This window comes from Ctenocephalides felis, unplaced genomic scaffold (assembly GCF_003426905.1).
Source record: "Ctenocephalides felis isolate EL2017-DRISC unplaced genomic scaffold, ASM342690v1 CF-g0.4_SCAFFOLD_01170, whole genome shotgun sequence".
In the NCBI taxonomy this organism is placed as follows: Eukaryota; Metazoa; Arthropoda; class Insecta; order Siphonaptera; family Pulicidae; genus Ctenocephalides; species Ctenocephalides felis.
In genome coordinates this window covers 32,633,697-32,653,163 of record NW_020537324.1, presented here as the reverse complement: position 1 = coordinate 32,653,163, position 19,467 = coordinate 32,633,697, and the positions used below count along the sequence as shown (strand labels likewise).

General features: G+C 27.5%; 1 protein-coding gene and 1 non-coding gene across 2 annotated transcripts in view; one reads left to right on the top strand and one right to left on the bottom strand.

Annotated features, from left to right (window-relative positions):
* Positions 1-19,467, top strand: part of LOC113367101 (dentin sialophosphoprotein-like) — a 217,884-nt gene that overhangs the window by 61,591 nt on the left and 136,826 nt on the right. The gene's annotated exons all lie outside the window — the stretch shown is intronic.
* Trnac-gca lies at positions 15,795-15,866 on the bottom strand. Its single transcript has one exon. It is a non-coding gene; the product is annotated as a tRNA-Cys (tRNA).

Below are 19,467 nucleotides of genomic sequence, written 5' to 3'. Positions count from 1 at the left end.
TTTTTTAACTATAAAAATAAATTTGCTCTCAACAGTGAACGAACATTTTTACTTTGGGTCATTAAATTTGCAATTCTAATTTCATTTCCGATTTTTACATATATAATTACCTGCCTGTGACACAATCAAATATCTCTTTATAATTATAGTATCATAGTTATATATTGTTGGGTTTGATTGTCACTTGTCTAGTACATATATGGTGGTTCCGTTAACATAAAATAGTCGTAAACATTTGGTATTTTTGAAGGAGGCGTAGATTTTAGATTATAAGACACATTTTAATACCATTGGCTTCTTTAATACATAATTTATCCATACCATATCTGTATCGACTAGAAATATCAACATCTTATAACATAAAGTAGTTAAATATTATAAAATCATGGTATATTATTAACTAATATTTAAAATATTTTATGAAATCATGGTCAACTTCTAGATCAGTCGATCAGTGACGATCATTTTTCTGTTACTTTAATAAATTTGCAAATTTGAAACCAACAAAGATATTTATCTATTTCTTAATAACATACTTTCAATCATGTGGAAAATTTTTATTAAACACTTTTGATGTTATAAAAAAAGTCATGAAGTCAACAAGTTCTATTTTATGAAATAAAATTATTTTCAAATTATTAGAATTGCAATGCAATTTAATACAGATTTTTATTGTCTGTACATTATTAACAAATAAAAGCATGGACTTATTTTTATAAGTTGCTAAGTGCCTGAGCATTTCCACAATTAGTATTTGACATATTTTTGCAAATTATTAAATTTTGCAAAGAAATTTTAACAATGTGTAAAAGTTTTAATTACTAAATTTTTGCATCAGCATATAAGGATTTATATAATATACATAGTACATAATATACATATACATAGAAGAGTTTAATTCTTTATTTATATGAATAATTTACAAAAAAATAATTTATTTTGTAAATTAGGATTTACAACACCTTAACAGTATTTAAAAAGTTCATAATTTTTTAATTGATCGTAATATCAAAACTAAATATGCATATAATTGTATGTATATCATGATGTTTTTGAATAATATTAAAATACCTAGGTATATAGTTCCATACTAGGATGAAAATATTATGAACAAAAAATATTAGAAGTTTTTCCATAAGATTCGAATATTAAACAAAAATGACAACTTTGAAAAATTATTTTAATTTAAAATGTTATTTTCAATTCAAAAGAAAACTAATCAAATTTTTAATAACAAAATATAATATTTGTTCACATTACATTTAAATTACTTGCCAAATACTACTTTTAAATCGGTGTTTATAATTGCATCTGTTTTATGAACTAAATCTTATTAATATATATAAAATATTGAAAATTAAAAATAATTATTATATTATAAAGTCTGAACCTGGTCGACATATTAAATTAATTTTTTGTCAGATCAAATGTCAACATTGCTAATTATCTATTTGACTATTGTTGAAGTATGTTACTTCAATATAATTATTCGATTCTGATTGCTATTAAATTTGTAAATAAAAAAATATAATTATTCAATATAAAGTTACCGCCAAAAATATACGAAAATGAATTATATTAATTGAGATCATATTTAATATCATTATATAAAATTGTATAATTAATATTAAATATAGAATATCATTTTCAAATTTTTATTCGTTGAGATTATAACATGCCTTTATTTCGATAAGAAAATTATGATTTTCAGTATATGATTGTAATTATATTTGTAATAAAATTTATATTATTAGTATTAATACTTTTTTTTCTTTCAGGTGAGTACAAAAGATTTACGATTTACCTGTATCTTCGTTGACTTCAGGTTGGGTGAGCTTGAACATATATATTATAATTGCATTTTCCTATACTTACTAATATAAATAATCGTTATTTGTACTTGTTATTAACAGTAAATTAACTGTTATTAATTTAATTAGTAGATATCGAGCTTAATATTTGCCTTATTAATATAGGTAATAATTCATACAACGATTTTAATAAGAAAAGTTTTTAATAATTTACCAAATTTTAGTGTAACATTCTTACGTTTTTTTGGAAACTTTAAGTATTAAATCAGTATCTTTTCTATTAAACAATTCAGCTATGGTTAAGAGATATTTATGATTATGAAAAAATTTTTTTTTTCTTAAGCGTTTTAAGAAAATTGTTTATTATGTGGAAACACGTTCAAGTATCATCGATATCGCTATAATTATTATTGAAATATTGCTTAAAATCTTCTTGGGCAAGTTTTCAATCATTAGTTGATTTAGAAACAAATACTAATTGTAAGCAATAACATCGGACTTGAAAGCTATTTTGTAATGCCTGTTTTTATGGTAGATTTCTATTTCTTACAATAGTTCTAATGAGCAATTATTTACCTATAATTGAATTGCATGTTATATTCATCACGAAAGAAGCTTATTAACATTAACAACTTCATTAAAATATTAAAGATTCTAGTTAATGTTGATTATACGAGTATATTGGGAAAGACTGTAACCGTGACTTATTTTTTATGGAAATTTAATCATGATTAGTGATTTTCAAGTCACTTGATCAGAAGCTCATAATTTATATCTTGGATTTTTACTATTCTTTTGCTTTTTCTATGATGAGAACTGATAATCGCTAATTTGAAAATGGATTTAAGAGAAAATAGAGGAAGTAAAAATTTAAATATACAGGAACCTTGATTCTTAAAGTTAAATTATCATTATTATTTATAAGATCATTACCATTGGGTTGCATTTTAAAAGATCCATGAAAGAAGTGAAGAAGTATTATCGCAATTACTCATAGCACAAAACTCTGAATGCTGTTCCAAAAACAAATTAAGCTTTTAATTGTATAGTAACTTTTACACTTGTCCAAGTAAACCCATTGAATTAAAAAAAAAGACTTTAAATATGTAAAATGTTCTGATTATTGCCAGACAATATATAGAGTGGGGTAGAGTAGGGCTTAAAGGTCCGCGTAAAGAAATGTCCAAAGTTAAGAATTTTTAAACAGCAATTTTTTGGACGTAATATCATTTTATTATATTGGTCATGAAGGTAACAATCTTCATGGCATTGAGGTTTTACACGGGATGATTGCTACCCCTGGTAGAGGCGCTAGCGGAGAGTTTGATTGTTCACTTCTAAAAGTAAAGTCCGCGAAACAACATGTGCAGTAAATAATAAATCAATATATCTTCTTTAATTATAACTTAGTAACAAATCAGTGATTATAATAAGAACTGCAACAAATACATAATAAATCAACAAATTAGTCTTTAATAGTCCACAGCTACAAGGATTAAAGTTATTGTTTATAATCTTTAATTTTTAATTTGTTTATGTACATACTTGCCTAATAGATATAATATCATCTCAATTTGTTTGGACGTATTTTCATGTTATTGTATTGGCCTTGGAAGCAGCACCTTGGCATCTTCATGACATTGAGCTTTTACACCAGACTTAATTTTCATTTTCTGCACGTTTTGCACCATATTTCCGAAACTGCTGACTCAACCTTCTCTAAAAACTAAACCGCAAATCTTCTTATCAATAGGAATCGAATGCTTTTTGAATATATAAAACCAGTTGATCCGTTGATCTCAAAAACCTGGAAATCAAAAGCGAAAATTTTAAAACTAAAGTTGTTCAATTATAACATTTTTTTGTAATAGATTTATTTAGCAATCACAAATATTACAATATAATTATAACATGGCGACAAATCAGTGATTATAATAAGAACTGCAACCTGCAACAAATACATAAATTATACCAACATATCAGTGTTTAATACAGTTCAAAGCTACAAAGGTTAAATTATAACTTAACAACCTGAGTTAAGCGAAGGAGAGACTTAATACATTTATGCACATACACATTTTTTATTGGAATAATAATTATAAATGGTTCAATCAATTTGCAAAGATGTATCCGTAATAACACACTGCACACTTCAGAGTGCAGAGTTTTTGTGCTTACTTCATAAAACGGATAATTCTGCGATAACACCGTAGAAGGTAGTAAATCAAATGAGCTTTTAATAATACTTTTCAAATAGATCGCTGACTGCACCTATATTTCAAACCTTGCTATTATTCTTATTCCAACGTATGGTAGCAGAATCGACATGATGATTTACTGATTCAGATGAAAAATCTCGATCTGATCGGATTGCGACAGCGTGGATGCTTATTAAAATCGTTATATGCTTGAACAGACAATAAGAATAATGAATAGCCGGTACTGATTCGAATAACTGAAATAATATGCTTCGCATATCTGTTGTACTGACGTGTAATTTTTCCATTTATTTCTAGCATCCGCTGCATTATTATTCTGTAAAGATATAATTCTATATTTTCTGCTCTGATAGGAATATATTCTGCATAAATTATATGAAGTAATGTATACGCTGATACACTTCTGCTTAGATTTTGATACGCTTCTCTAAATCCGTTCTTTTGTCTCTTTATTGTTGCATATCATCTCAGAGACGTTTCTAGATTTCCCATTACAAACATTTATTATGATATTTTATTCTTGTACTATGAGAAAATGGTGCAGTTAAAGATCCATAAATAAAATAACTTACCAAGTAAACAAGTAAAGTTAAGAGATTTTTCAACAACAATATTAAATAGTAGAGGGAAAAATCAGTCATCACCTTGATTTTTATGACGTTGATAACCGGAAGTAAACGACAATGTTTGAAAATCCATAACAAAAGTATTTTCTTTCGTTGTTTTTTTTTATATAAGCACCGTTGTTTAGTTTTTGAGAGCTTAACCCTCTCTACCCGGATGCCGCCGTTCCGGCGGTAAAATTTATATAGATATCGGAATTCGCGAGTGGAAAGGATTAATACAATTTTTAAGTATTAATTATATATATATATATATAAAATTAATTTAAATTATTTCATTATTTTATAAGATGTATTAATAATTTCAAGTTAGATTCAACCTTTTTTTTAATATCCTCTATAAAAGTTTACACGTGAATGGGACAAAAGGGACCGACTGAACCTTTACCTTGGCAAAGATGTACACTAGAGATGAGCTTATCATATCCGACGCCGAATCGGTTAGAATTTGACTCCGCTTCAGGAAGGAGTTATATCCGCTTAACAACTCCACGACTCCGACAACTTTCGAGTAATGCTATTTCCATTCGAGAATTAATATTATATCGGGTAGTTCTATTAGCAATATGCTAATTATATTGTGAATATAATGCTATATAATATTGTGAAAGTAATAATATTTTACTAAATATTTTTTGCCGCTTAAATACTATTGATAACACTGTTAAATTTTACACTGTATAGTATTGTTATTTCAGGATATGGAAAAACCAGATTAAATATATTTCGTTCCGTGTATTTTTTGGTATGTATATTCCTGATTGCAATCATTCACGGCCAAAGATTGTCGTAGTTAGAAATATGACTCCTTACTATTTAATAAATTATACATTTGAGCTATTCATACTTGAACACAATTTCATTGTTCTGTATCTTTGAAGTAATATTTTTGTATTTTCTGGAAAATACAGAATAACATTATTTTGACTCGTATGCTCGTAAAGCGACCGCTTCCTTCTCAAAGCAAAAACGCAGTGACAGATTTGATACCAGTTTAGGAAAGTCGGATATGACAAAATCTCCGACACAACTCCGCTCAGATTCACTCCACGAGAGGAGTTGTATCGGAGTGATAACGTTGTAATCGGAGTCTCTAATGTACACATTAAAAAAATATGAAAGAAAAAGGTAAATAATGTAAAAAAAGCAATTTTGAGAGATAAACTAAATAAATACTTACTCCAACTCTGCTGATGAATATTTCTGACAAAATACTATGACAAGGACATATACAGTTTAATCCCCGAAATGCCATAAAAATGTATCCATGATTATATTTTGCATTGGTTGAATAAGGTAGCTAATATTTCGTAAAAATCCCTTTGAAATTTGTAATAAGACATTGGATCTGTGTTCCATGGCTGGCCCATTTTACCCCACTCATGAGGCAAAAAGGACCAGGTGACAAATAAAAAAAAAAACAGTAAAAAAACACATTTTTACAATGATAGATTATCTGGGAGTTTTACTGAACATAATCAGTAATTGGTTTGGTTTTCATAAAATAATTGCTCAAAATCAAATTGGGCTTTTGTGCTCCGCCGTACCCAATGTCTGACATACGCAATTTGGTAGAAGAAGAAAAAACTTAATATAGGGCCATGCCAGTCATATATCTGTGACAGAAAAAATAGTTTAAATATTTGTATTAACATATAACAAATAGTTTTTCTAAAAATTTTGTTGAATTTTTTTTCTTTCAATGCATCAAGTTTAATAAAGCTATCATGTTCAAATAGTGAATATTTTTATGATATCATTGTGGCAATCTATAGAATTTGTAATCTAATTGTAGTTACTGATTGCTAAATTAAATATTTTATCTATTATTAATAATATAAATCCATGGTCTTTTGTTTGTAGTTATCATTTAATAAATTAAATGATTAAATTATTATTAAATCAATATTATTTTGTTTGTATATATGATACAAACTAAATGATAAATTAAATTATTTAATTAGTATTATCAAATCTATAGAATTTTGTTGTTAGTTACGGATCCATTAATTAAAAAATTCATTTATTATTAAGTCTATAGAATTTTGTTGTTGTTATACGTATTCATAAATTCATTAGTATTAAATGCATATAATCAAACTAAATTAAACGATTTATTGAATAAAAAACACAAATTAAATGATTTATAAATTATTTGCAAATCTAAAGAATTTTGTTGTTAGTAAAAGATAAATGAATTAAATAATTCATTCATTATTAAAACAACAGAAGTTTGTTTGATGAAATGAAATTGAATTGCATTCATAATTTAAATAATTCGAATTATTATTTCAAATTGTTTATAAATCTATATAGTTAAAATGAATTAAATAATTTAATTGTTATTAAATCTATAGTATTTTATTTATAGTTACAGATCTAAAAATTAAATGAAATAATTTTGTATTATATAATGTAAAGAATTTTCGTTGTAGTCAAAAAAGCTATAAGTGTGTACTTTAATTTATTACTAAATTAATGGAATTCAGTTTGTAGCTACATTTATCTAAACTTAATCTTATAATTAGATAAATAATCCGGTTAGAATGAAACCTTATTGATTTCAAATGAACTGCAGTATTTTTTTCTAATCTGTGTATCTTTTTATTTTTATTGGTAATATATTTTGGATATATTTTTCATCGGTAAAGCTATGTAAATAGATGTTGATCTTATTTTTTAAAATATTACTACCAATAGATAATGATAATGATTGGCTTAAAATCATACTGCAAATTATGCATATAATTTTAAATTTACTTCTATCATTTATATTATTATTTCGAATTATGAAAAAACACATAAAATGTCAAAGGTGCAATTAGCTTTTTAGTCACGAAGCACCGTAAATTTCTGAGAAGGAGGTAAATGCCAATTCTATTCATCTGCAAGGTCTGTCCATACTATCTGCTTGCAAATAATTGCATTATAAATTATTAAAATAATACAAATAAAATATACAAATTCATGGTTATTGTATGGAATAATATTGTAAACAATCCACTCATTTGTAACCTTATTTGAAAGACTATTGAAAGATTAATGCTGGTACAAATTCTATAAAAATTCTCAAGTTATCTGTAATATCTGAATTTTTATAATATAATGGGTATTTTGGTTTGTTATTCTCATAAAATAAAAATATAAATGATCGATCAAACCAAAATCGCTCGGATAGAAGATATACAGACCGTAGAAGGTTAATTTAATTTAAATTAAGTTCATTTCTATCATCGTTGACATTATACATTTGATTATATATCTCTGGAATAAACAATGTTCCGGCTCAAAAGTCATGAAATTTGACAGATTATTCGAAAAATATTTTTTTATTAACTTCCCGAAGAAGTTTATGTTTTCATAAAAAAATCCGATTCGCTAATTTTATGTTTTCTCGACGTTTCAAGCCATTCTGAATCGAATGAGACCACATTTGGAAAAAGTATGTGTGTGTGTGTGCGTCTGTGTGAACAGATTTTTAAGAAATTGTAATTAAAGCAAAGCAAGGTCCTACAGGATGTAGTATATCGTAAACTATATAAAAAAAACTGTCTTACATTTTTGAAATGCCGTTTCTGTAATACAATAATACTTTCTTAAGGTTTGCGACTAGTATCATTATTATTACTGCATTATTTGTCCGGTTGTGAGCAAATGAAAGAGTTATGACATATCTTTCTATTCTATCATAAAATTGGAGTGACAAGACAATGTCTTGTTCAATGATTTATCGTAATGCTTGGTAATATTTTTTTTGTTTATTTTCTTACCATATAAAATAAAACATATAGAAACATGGTCTGGAGAATGCAATGCAAATTATAAAATTATTATTATTATTATTATTATTATTATTATTATTATTATTATTATTATTATTATTATGTAAAAAAGCTAAAATTTAGGAGACAACTAAGTCATGAATTACACATATCTAAATACAAAAGTCAGGAACAACTAACAAAACTATGAGAGCAAGTACGTATTTAACACGTTAATCACCACGATAGTATCATTTTTTTACATGAGCGATAGTAACTTTATTAGATAATTTAGTTAGTGAATCAAGGAATCAAGTATCAAAAAAAAATTTTTTGCAAAGTTTCTGGAAACACACATTATGGCATATATGATTGACATGGAGCTATATGAAAACTTTTGTCCTCCTTCTATCAAATCTTTTATTTCTGACATGGCTCATGTAGAACTTCTTAGTCTCAACACATGACTGAGATGGCGATTAACGTGTTAAGTTTAAACATTCGGATGATTCAGTTTACGAACCTAATTCACTTGGATATATGCTTGATATACTTCCTAATAAGGATTCTACAAAAAATAAATCTGGGCAAATTGGTAATCACCATTGACTTATGAAAACAATACTTTAGTATCTTCTGATATTATTCGAATATTTGTTAAAAAGTTATTAGTATATATGATATATAGACTTTTTTGCAACGAGTGTGCTACAATAGGAAATATCTTTCAAATTAAATTAAAACTTTGTTGCAAAAATTAAAATGATATTATCACTGAATGTTATAATCTGGAATATGAAATAGCATGGTGCTTTTGAATATACTTAAACATTTGATATAAATAATTTTGCGTCTTCATTTGCTATATTGTTTACCTACTAGTATAGAAATATTTATGTAATAATGCTAAATTCATGTCTCTTCTTTTTCATCATAGGTAATGCTAAGCCATTATGAATTAAATTCTAAATGCTAATCAGAAGCTATTAATTAACTAATAAATCAAGTGAATTATGATAGAGAGTTCGTAAATAATTTAATAATTAGTCTATTTTTATGAAAATCACTTAAAAAAATTATAATACATCATTAATACCGTATTGAAATGATTGAAAGTATCGATACATTAAATTAAAATTGTTATATATACATAAACTTTGTCACTTTTTTCTTCTGTGATTCTGCAATATAGATAATGCAAAATTTATGTGATATTTGATTGACACAGAATAAAATATATTTATCATTCTTTACGATTTCTCCAAAAAACAATTATAATCAAGGCTATTTTTGCGAATAATAAACATTTTTAATACAATAATATCACAAGTCATTGTAATATATTTGTGTAGATTATACATGAACACATTTTACCTCATTAAGTACTACTTAAGTAGTTATAGTAATGAAAGTCGAAAAATAAAAGTTTTATTTATCCTTATGTTTCAAAGGATTCTGAGCATTTTGGCATATCTTAGAAAAAATGAATGAATGACTGTGTATGTATTTGTGTGTATTTGTTCTTATACAAATTTTCGTCGACGATTTTGTAAACACGGATCCACCGATTTGGACAATTCAAAAAACATTCGATTCTTATTGATGGTAAGACGTGCTGATTAGTTTTTGGCAAAGGCAGGTACAGCCGTTCGAAGTTCGAGGCAAAAAGTGAAATGCCAATTTTGAGAAACGGAGCGTCAGATTTTAATTATTCAAAAAACATATTGCTTGTATTGACAGAATGAAGAATTGTTAGAAATTATTATTGGATATATGCATATCAAATTATCAGATATTTTATACCCATTTTTACGATAATTACAAATTTAGTTTACATTTCCATGAGTTCCGTACCAAGATTCATAATTCTTAACAGTTAGGCACTTACCCACTTCGATAAATCACTCTAAAGCAGTGCGATCGCTTTGAAATAAATTCAATATTCTCGAAATTCTTAGCAAAATCTAATTTCATCAAAATTTCAAAAAAAAAAATTAAATGATGCTACTGGAAGTTCTTGCAATTTGCCTTAATGCAAGATGCCATTTCACCACTAGTTGTTAGTTGAGCGTCTATAGCCCGTAACATACTATGCAGGAATCATTATGAGACAAAGGACAGCTGGACGCATATTTTATAATTATATTATAGAGAATGTGATCCATATGTATATATTGAATATTAAATATTTTTAACGGCCATGGGTACAAGGCAAAATCAAATGAACCATATTTCATAGCTTAAACTAGAAAATCACCTTAACCAATTAGCGCACAAATTATTACAAACTGGACCGAGTGAAGGTTGAAGAGAACCTGGCCAGTGGACAATGCATAACCAGATAAGAAGATAATTTCAGTGGAGATTATCTTGATTACAATACAAGGCTTTCAGTTTATATATAGAAATACTGTATATTTCTGATTGCTAAATAAAGTGTGAATAAAAAACAATCATAGCTATTGCCTATATTTCTTCGACATGAGAATGCGGCCTAATAGATAATAAGCGATCGCTGATTGTACTTAGTGGTCGGGTGTTGAGCCGCCTTTAGCTAACGACTCAGGCTCAGGTGTTGCACAACTGCAATCACGAGAAAAGGTCAACGTCTTAGACCGCCGATTCTCCTCCATGCAAAAAACACCTGTCTCTTCTAAAAGTCAACACGAAAGTGCTGTCGGCTGGTTTTGCCCCGACGGCTGCGCCTTGCTAATACTACAAATCATCTCAGTGTATTGAACTATTTCGAAATTAATAAGGTTATTCATTAGATAGTTAACTGCTCAATTGATTGTTTGAATTGGATTTGGGTTTATTGCAGTACCTTCTACCAATCATAATGTAATTTAAATTTACAAGCCTTTTAAATTATATTTTATTATCTTAGTTGGTATACTCTAACAGTAATTAGTATTAGATTTATTAAGAATTCCATCTGTTATTGAATTTCTCTAATGAACTTTGATTTATGTACAGCACTAATATATAACTTCTGATATCTTATGAAGCTTAACTCATTGAGTCATTATCATCAATCATTTAAGGTTTCCAACATATGAGAACAAAATATTACAAATATTGTATGCTGAATTGAATTAACCAAAGAACGAACTATTCCTTTCCATTTTATAGAGAAAACATCATAAATTATTGGAGTTTCTGGTAAACTCAATGAAGTAATTTAATTTAAATAGTAGAAGTACAATGATAAAGACCTAAAATCATTGATAAAATATAGTTGCCTGCGTGTAGCATGGGATAAATAATTATTTTTGGTGTTATATTCCACCTGTCGAAGAATTTAGAACAAATCTAGACTTCTCTGTCTAGAGGTTTGCTGTGATTATCAAGTTGACAATATTTTTATCATTTTTTTTATTATTTTTTTGCAAAAATATTGTAGCAGAACAAATTGGCAACAGAATGTATCAACGTGAGACAATATTCATTCAAATTTTACAGAAAGGTGCATTTTAGCTAATGATTCTAATATGCTTTAATAAAAAAAATACCGAGATAGTATGGTTTGATAATTATAATTTTACGATTACTAAAATATATTAATTAGTATCAACATTGCCATATTATCAATATAGAATACGTCAGTAATTTTGAGGAAAATGCTTCAAAATGTGTTCATTTATTTGATAATTACAATTTTTTATTTCCAAATATGTAACTTCCTAACTAATTTTGAAGGCAATCTTTATAATTTGATATAATATTATTGATTAAATCACTTATATTATTATGTAGGTTTTAGTCTTATGTAACTTCGAAATATTTTTACAATATACAAAATACAATATTTCATTTTATAGAAATTTATTATTATTTTACTATTTCTTCAAATTATTCATTTTTTCATAGAAAAATGTATGCTAGGTTTGATTAAATGCTTCGAAATATTTCTTATATTACCATCCTACTTCAAGCATTGCATAGTTTATACAATTTTTAACTAAAAATAGTGATGGTATAGATAATTACCATCCCATTCCGCTTTCAAATTCTTTCGACAAAGTAAATGAAAAATTTTGCAAGCCAGATTCACGTCTTTTCTCAATAAATATAACATTTTGTTAAAGAATCAGCATGGATTTCGTAAAAATCATTTTACTTTTCACTCAATTTACAGTTTAGTTTACAAAATCATTGACTCCTTCGAAAAAGCCACGTTTTGTACAGCAATATTTTGCGATCTGTTTAAACTAAAGCATTTTATAGTATTTCTTATAAAAGACTTCTTGATAAATTAAAGATGTATGGTTGTTAACGCCTAAGGCTCAACTCTGATTTAAGCAAATAATATAAATATATTTTAATACCTTTCACACAGGATAACCATTATAAAAACTAATTCCTTAATTACATTTTATATCAATCGCTTATTGTAATGTATCCTGTCCCTCAAATATTCATCTTTTCTTCCAAGAAATTATTTTTCCTAGATTATTAATCTAAATCGCCAAATCGCAATTCAACCAAATGATTGAACAAAAATGTAATGGGTGTCACTTAAACCCACAAAATCGGACCAATCAGAAAAATAATTTGTAAATAATACTTTGTAAATTAGCATTAACTCAACTTTACATCATATCAACGTATTATTTTATTCAAATATGCAAATTTTAAACCATTTATCATCTTTTTAATATATCGGTCTGAAATAGCAAATATCTAATTATAATCCTGGTCTTTCGAAATTATCTACAAACAAGTAATTTTTAACAGATTTTGGCTGCATTTAGTTGATCACAAACTCTTTCTATAATGTTATCAACAAATCGGGTCATAACTATGGTTTTTGTGGAAGTTGACTGAGACTATTGGAATCCTACTAGTCCAATCAAAAAGCCTATACTTAAATATTGATCACGAGCAAATAATTTCCGATAAATCAAAGATTAGATTGGGTGTGCCTCAAGGATCGAATTTAGAGCCTCTCTTCTTACTTATCTACGGTAACGATTTACCTTTTTGTACAATTTTTTTTTTGCAAATGAATGTTTTTATTGAAGCTAAATCTATCAAATAATTATAATATAAATATTTTATTATTTACTGTAATTTATTATTTTATTTACAACTAGCCGGCCCGACAGACTTCGTCCTGTCAAAAAAAAAATGTAATGTGGCGGTGTTTTGTGCCTATCTTTTTTCTATTCTTTGCAAAAAATTATCCTGAACAGAACCGTCACCCTGGTAATAATTCGGTGTGAATTAAAAATAATTAAATAAAACACTATAAGCATTTAAAAGTAAGTAATTTTAATAATGTAAACCATAATTCAAAATCAGTTCAATTTTCATTGTAGTGCTTTGTGATAACTATGTTTTTTGTTTGATTACCTGGCGCATAGACAAACAAATCTGATGGTTTTCCAATACGGAAACAAACAACATACAATTTTCCATGTGAGAAACATGGGTTTTCTCAATTAATACCACAAACACTTAATGATACCATAAACGCACTGGAAACGCATTGAGATGCATGGTGCGAGAACATCTTCTGCTTTATACTATATCCTTTGAATATAGTTGGTCGATATTTCGCAACATTATAAATAATGCCGATCCAGCCTTAATTGAAGATTGTGAGGTGACAATCCTAGCAAATCCAGCGAGTTTAAAAACTCCGGTGGATCGTCTTGGTTACTTGCCGAATCAACTGTTTCGCCTGTAATTTGTTCCTGAATTTTGAAATTTAATTAATTTACATCAATGTTTCTGGCTGCCAATATAGCTTGATTAATAGAAAGATATTTTTATGTTTATATAAATATATTCAAAATTATAATATCAAAAACTACACAAAATGTCATGACATAGATCATTATTTTTTTTACAAATTGCGTTGCCTACTCGATTAAAGAAGAAAAGGGCTGTTTTTAGGGTTTTCCCGGCAATTACTCGTTTTTTTCTCGCCGTAACAACCATTCTTGGACTTCAGCGAACATTTTAAAAAAGAATTGGCCAAATTGGTCCAGGCGTTGTTGAGTTATGCGCTTACCAACACATTTTGCGATCCATTTTTATATATAAGATATATTTAAATTGCAAGTGGTGTGGTGCTCGATATCTTCAGAAAAGATTTTAATAGTTTCAGTGTTTTGACAACATGTGCTCGTCAAAAGTCTATATCTTCATCCAGTGTCCGACAGTACTTCTTATTAATCTATTCCAATGCAGCTCTTATTCTTGAGCATAATTAATATTTATTAAAATGGTACGACTTTCAATTAGTTTGACAGCACTATCAAATCGTCTTAATTGTTTCCCGAGCGAACGTTGCGAAGGGCGTTCGTTCTGCTCCACAGTCGCATTAACACGATACAAATAAACATCTGATTAACATAATTACTACGGCGTATGTAGATTAGAAAGCATGCTTGCTAGTACTAGCACACATGCGCAAAAGCCACTAGACAGAGGGCCTGGGTCACATTAAAATTGACTGTGATTTGGAAAAAATTAATCATTTAGTTTTAAGCCTTACAAGTTTTACAGCTATCATAATAACATCATTAGTTTTAAGCCTTACAAGTTTTACAGCTATCATAATAACATCATTAGCTGCATAGGTTTTTCTAGCACTATCTTTGTCATTGTTATTTTTTTATTCTCAATTGTATTTAGAACTGTCCAGTTAAGGACATTTAGTAAATTGGGGAATTTACAATTGTCAGCCGTAAAAGGACATTATATACTCTATTGGCATGTTGGCATGTTGGCATGTTGTCTCATTTGTTTGTGTCATGTACAGTTACAAAGTCATCATAAATTTCATTAAAAGTAATTCTATACAGTTTTAGAAACCTTTCGTTCGTTATATTTCTTCTCTGTTTCTCACAACCCTCTCCCACTCCTTCACTACACGTGCGTGACTACACTTGCGTTGTAACCTTGATCAGTGTCCAGAATGCACCGCTATTAATAACATAAAATATAGGAGGGCAATATGTGCTCCTTCTATTTTTCGTTTGTTAATATAATTCAGTTTTTTTATAGTTTGTGTCATGTTTTGTTACAAATATATATTTTTGACTTCCCCGAGGAGAAGTTTGTTTTCAACAAAAAAAAAACGATTTGCTAATTTTGTTTTCTCGACGTTTCAAGCCATGCTGAATCGAATATGACCAAATTTGAAAAAAGTATAATATATGTGTGTAAACAGTTTTTTTTTAAGTCATGATACTGTCACTTGCTAACCGAAACAAAAATCATTTGTCAAACTTCATATAATTTTCGTTTAAACTAATAACATGAAAATTATAACTACAATTAATGCAAAAAAATATATTTGGTACTTTGTTTAAATAAACTACATAAAATATTACATGTTAAATATTTATATTATATAGAAACTAAAATAGGGGACACCCGGGTTTGAACCGGGGACCTCTCGATCTGCAGTCGAATGCTCTACCACTGAGCTATATCCCCTGATGTGAATAAATGATTTAATATCAATGAAATTCTAGTGAATTGGCATGAAATATTACACAGATCAAGTTTGGTTTCTAACGCTCAAAATATTGGAAATAAAAATGTTGCCATAATAAAATGTTTGTACACAATTACAACGCTTGGTAACAAATTGCAGTAAATTTTACCTGCCAAACAATTTTAGCTGTAAAGCAATTAACATAAAATTCTAATGCCGGATAAACGCTGGTTATCTATTTTGGCGACTATATTGCTTAAGGAAATTTGCATATGCAATTGTCTCAAGATTGAATGCAAGATGGAATTAAAATTGAATCGAGTTTCTAAACATAGTTTTTAAACTATATTCTTACTAACTCTTTGTTTATAATTACTTATTTTGTTCAGCAGTGAATACACAACAATTCATGTAATGCTGAAATTAATTATGTAAAAGTTTATATATTGTATAGAAAGTACTAAGTGCACCTCGCTAAGTTGCTTAATTATCAAGTGCGCGCACAGTTAAATCGATTGACTCTTCATATAAATTATTCAATGGAAAACTTGATTTATTAACTGCTGCGGCGAGAATGGTTTTAACTAACTGCAATTTAGTTATTTTTTCTCTTAAACCCGATTGCGAATAGAAAGTAACGAGTGTCAACGATTCATTGCATTGTTTAAATAGACACAATATTACGGGAAAGTTGCTTGATTTCGCATAAAGACGATTTTCACAAAAAACTTGCGGTTTCAGCTTTGCACCATAACGTTATATGAATTTTTCTATTAATTTTCTTTCATCATTTGGTTTTGAAAAAATATAATGGAGAGAATCATTTATATTATTTACCATTATTGTGTATGTATTTTACGATATTAATAGATACATGAGATCAACTCATGGTTCTAATAAAATAACTAATGTAGGCCAAGGGGTATTAAAATATAAATTTCCTCATTTTTCCGTTTTCGAAAAATTTTATGAGAATGTTCACTATATTTTCTTGTATTGAGAACAAAAGATAGGGTAGGGCGGTCCACAAAGATTCAATTCGATTTTCAGTAATTATACAGTCAAATAAACAACTATCAAACTATGTTCAGTAAAAATCCTAGCTAATACACTATTATAGAAGTAGGTTTTTTACCGAGTTTCTAAAATTTGTTGTCTGTCCATTTTTACCCGATAAAAAGTACTTACGTCTGGTTAGATCAGATTCAATGTCTCAATTTTAATTAATTAAAAAAAACTTTTGTTATGAATATTTATACTATAACGGTTCATCTATTGATAGCGCCGTCGTAAGAATTAAGATGATTGCTGGTTATACATCTTATGCATTTTTTAAAATAGTATTATTCAAAACTTCTGTACTTGTTTTTACTAAAATAATGGTGGTGGAGCTTTTCTCCGCGTACCTTTAAGCGCCATTAAATAAGACTTCAGAGTGATGTAATTTATTTTTATTTTTTCTGTGTTAGGATTATCTGAATTAATGCAATGAAAACATTAAATATTTTTCAAAAATATTCGGCTTTTCGAACCTTCACAATTTTGATCTTTAGTCCATCTTTACTCGAGAATATTGAATTAAACTCGTCTTACGTAGAAAACTAATTTAATCCTTACCTTATCTCCTAATTTTCCAAAAGTGCTGTTAAATTACGATGGAATGAATTTGTAAAATCATACTTTAATTATGTGTAATTATACGAACTATAATTTATAATTTTGGTTCTATGGCGATTCGTTTCAATTTGAATGTAACTGTTTCTTGATTCGCCGATATAAAGTTGAATGAATTTACAGAATTAAATTGTTAAGGATATTAAAAACACCGTGTAAAGCCGTAAATACTCTTTTAATCTTGCTTTTGATGCATCACAATTTTTTATAATTTTGCAAAAATAGGTTTTTACACTAGTCTATAATCATCTCACAAAAAAGATGTTCATTGATAAATATTTATTACATACATAATGGGTTGAAAATTATTCATTAAAATGCCCATACGTATCATTCAATGTACTTGCACATACTATGTTATGGGTATCCATAGCAGATATTCCATATTTGCTTTCATTATATATTTATTTGTTGTCTTGTCGTTAAGATTTCATTAGAAGTACCTTTTCTGAAATTTCATCCAGTGCCTGTAGTTGCTTAGTATATACAGAAATTTTTCCTTAACTTTCCACTGTTTGTTTTTCTGGTACTTTGTAAACTTCGAGTAATGTCAAATAACGTTATTTATTTCATCCTCAGGCTCTCTTAGATTCTTGTCTCTGAGCTTTTGGAAAGACAAGACAATAAAGAAATTGTTCTTAAGTTTAGATCTGACAAGAAGATTAAAGTGGCTTGTGTTTAATATGAATATTCACATGAATTTTCTTCACATATGACTTATAAGTGTGCATACAGAACAATAAACATATTGATTATAATATTTTATTTTCCATATTTTTTGTGAATTGTGATATTATACTATCTGAAGAATAATCACACTTATTCTTCATAACAATTTCTCTATTTATTACAGATTACTAAGCATTTATAGGCATGTTTTATTGCTGTTGCATGTTTTATTAAAAATATAAAATTTATAATATATTGCACATATTTACGCGAATACGCCGAAAAAAATGGAATTAATTCTAGGACTATTAAATCCGTACACAGTATTAATACATTATTATTATTATTGATATTATTATATTTTGCGAAGGTGAATTATTTTGTATAATTAAAGTATGTTTTAACAGTACAACAATAACGAAATGTTGTTTAATAAGAAGTGTTAGAAATCATAACTGATATTATCTCATTTTCGAATTAATTTAATAATTTAAGTACCGCTACTGATTCATTATCTAAATGTATTTTTTATTCCTATTGTATGAGTGTCTATAAGAGCGTAAAGATTTCTCTGAAAAGATAGTATTTTTTTGCTTTTTAATAGAAAATTTAATAATGAATTTATATAGATCCTGATATCTTTGTAAGTATAAAAATTTGAATAATGACTTGTAACACATCCAATATCAAGTTTAATATTCATAGACTTCGGTATTGATGTAGATGTGCCTGTTTATTAAAATATGAAAACACATATAATCAAGTTCATTATATTTTAAAAATAATCGGTAATAATTAAAATGAGACTAATGTAAAATGTGATAGATAATTTTTGTTTTCTTATTTCAAAAAGCTTCAACCATAAGCTACTAAGTATAAGCTGTTGAACTTTTTTGCACGTATGAGATACTTGATAAAAGTGCTTCTCGAATTGCAATTGCATTTTGTCTATTTAATGAAGATATTTAAAGTCACACTTTCGTCAGTTTTTTTTAACATTTGACTTTTAGAAGGTAAGTCAATGGTTCATAATTTACCTTCCTCATATTATTTTTGAAGAATCTGAATTATTTGTAATTTCTGAAAAATTGCAAATTTAAAAGTGCTGATTCAGATGCTCAATGAAGCCTTAATCTCATCTCACGTTTCTCAAATTTCTGATTATGATATACTAATGGAATATTTTAATTACAAAAATATAATCTTTCACAAAAATTTATGCTGATGTAATGTCTTTTGCTCGTTTAGTAGATTTTT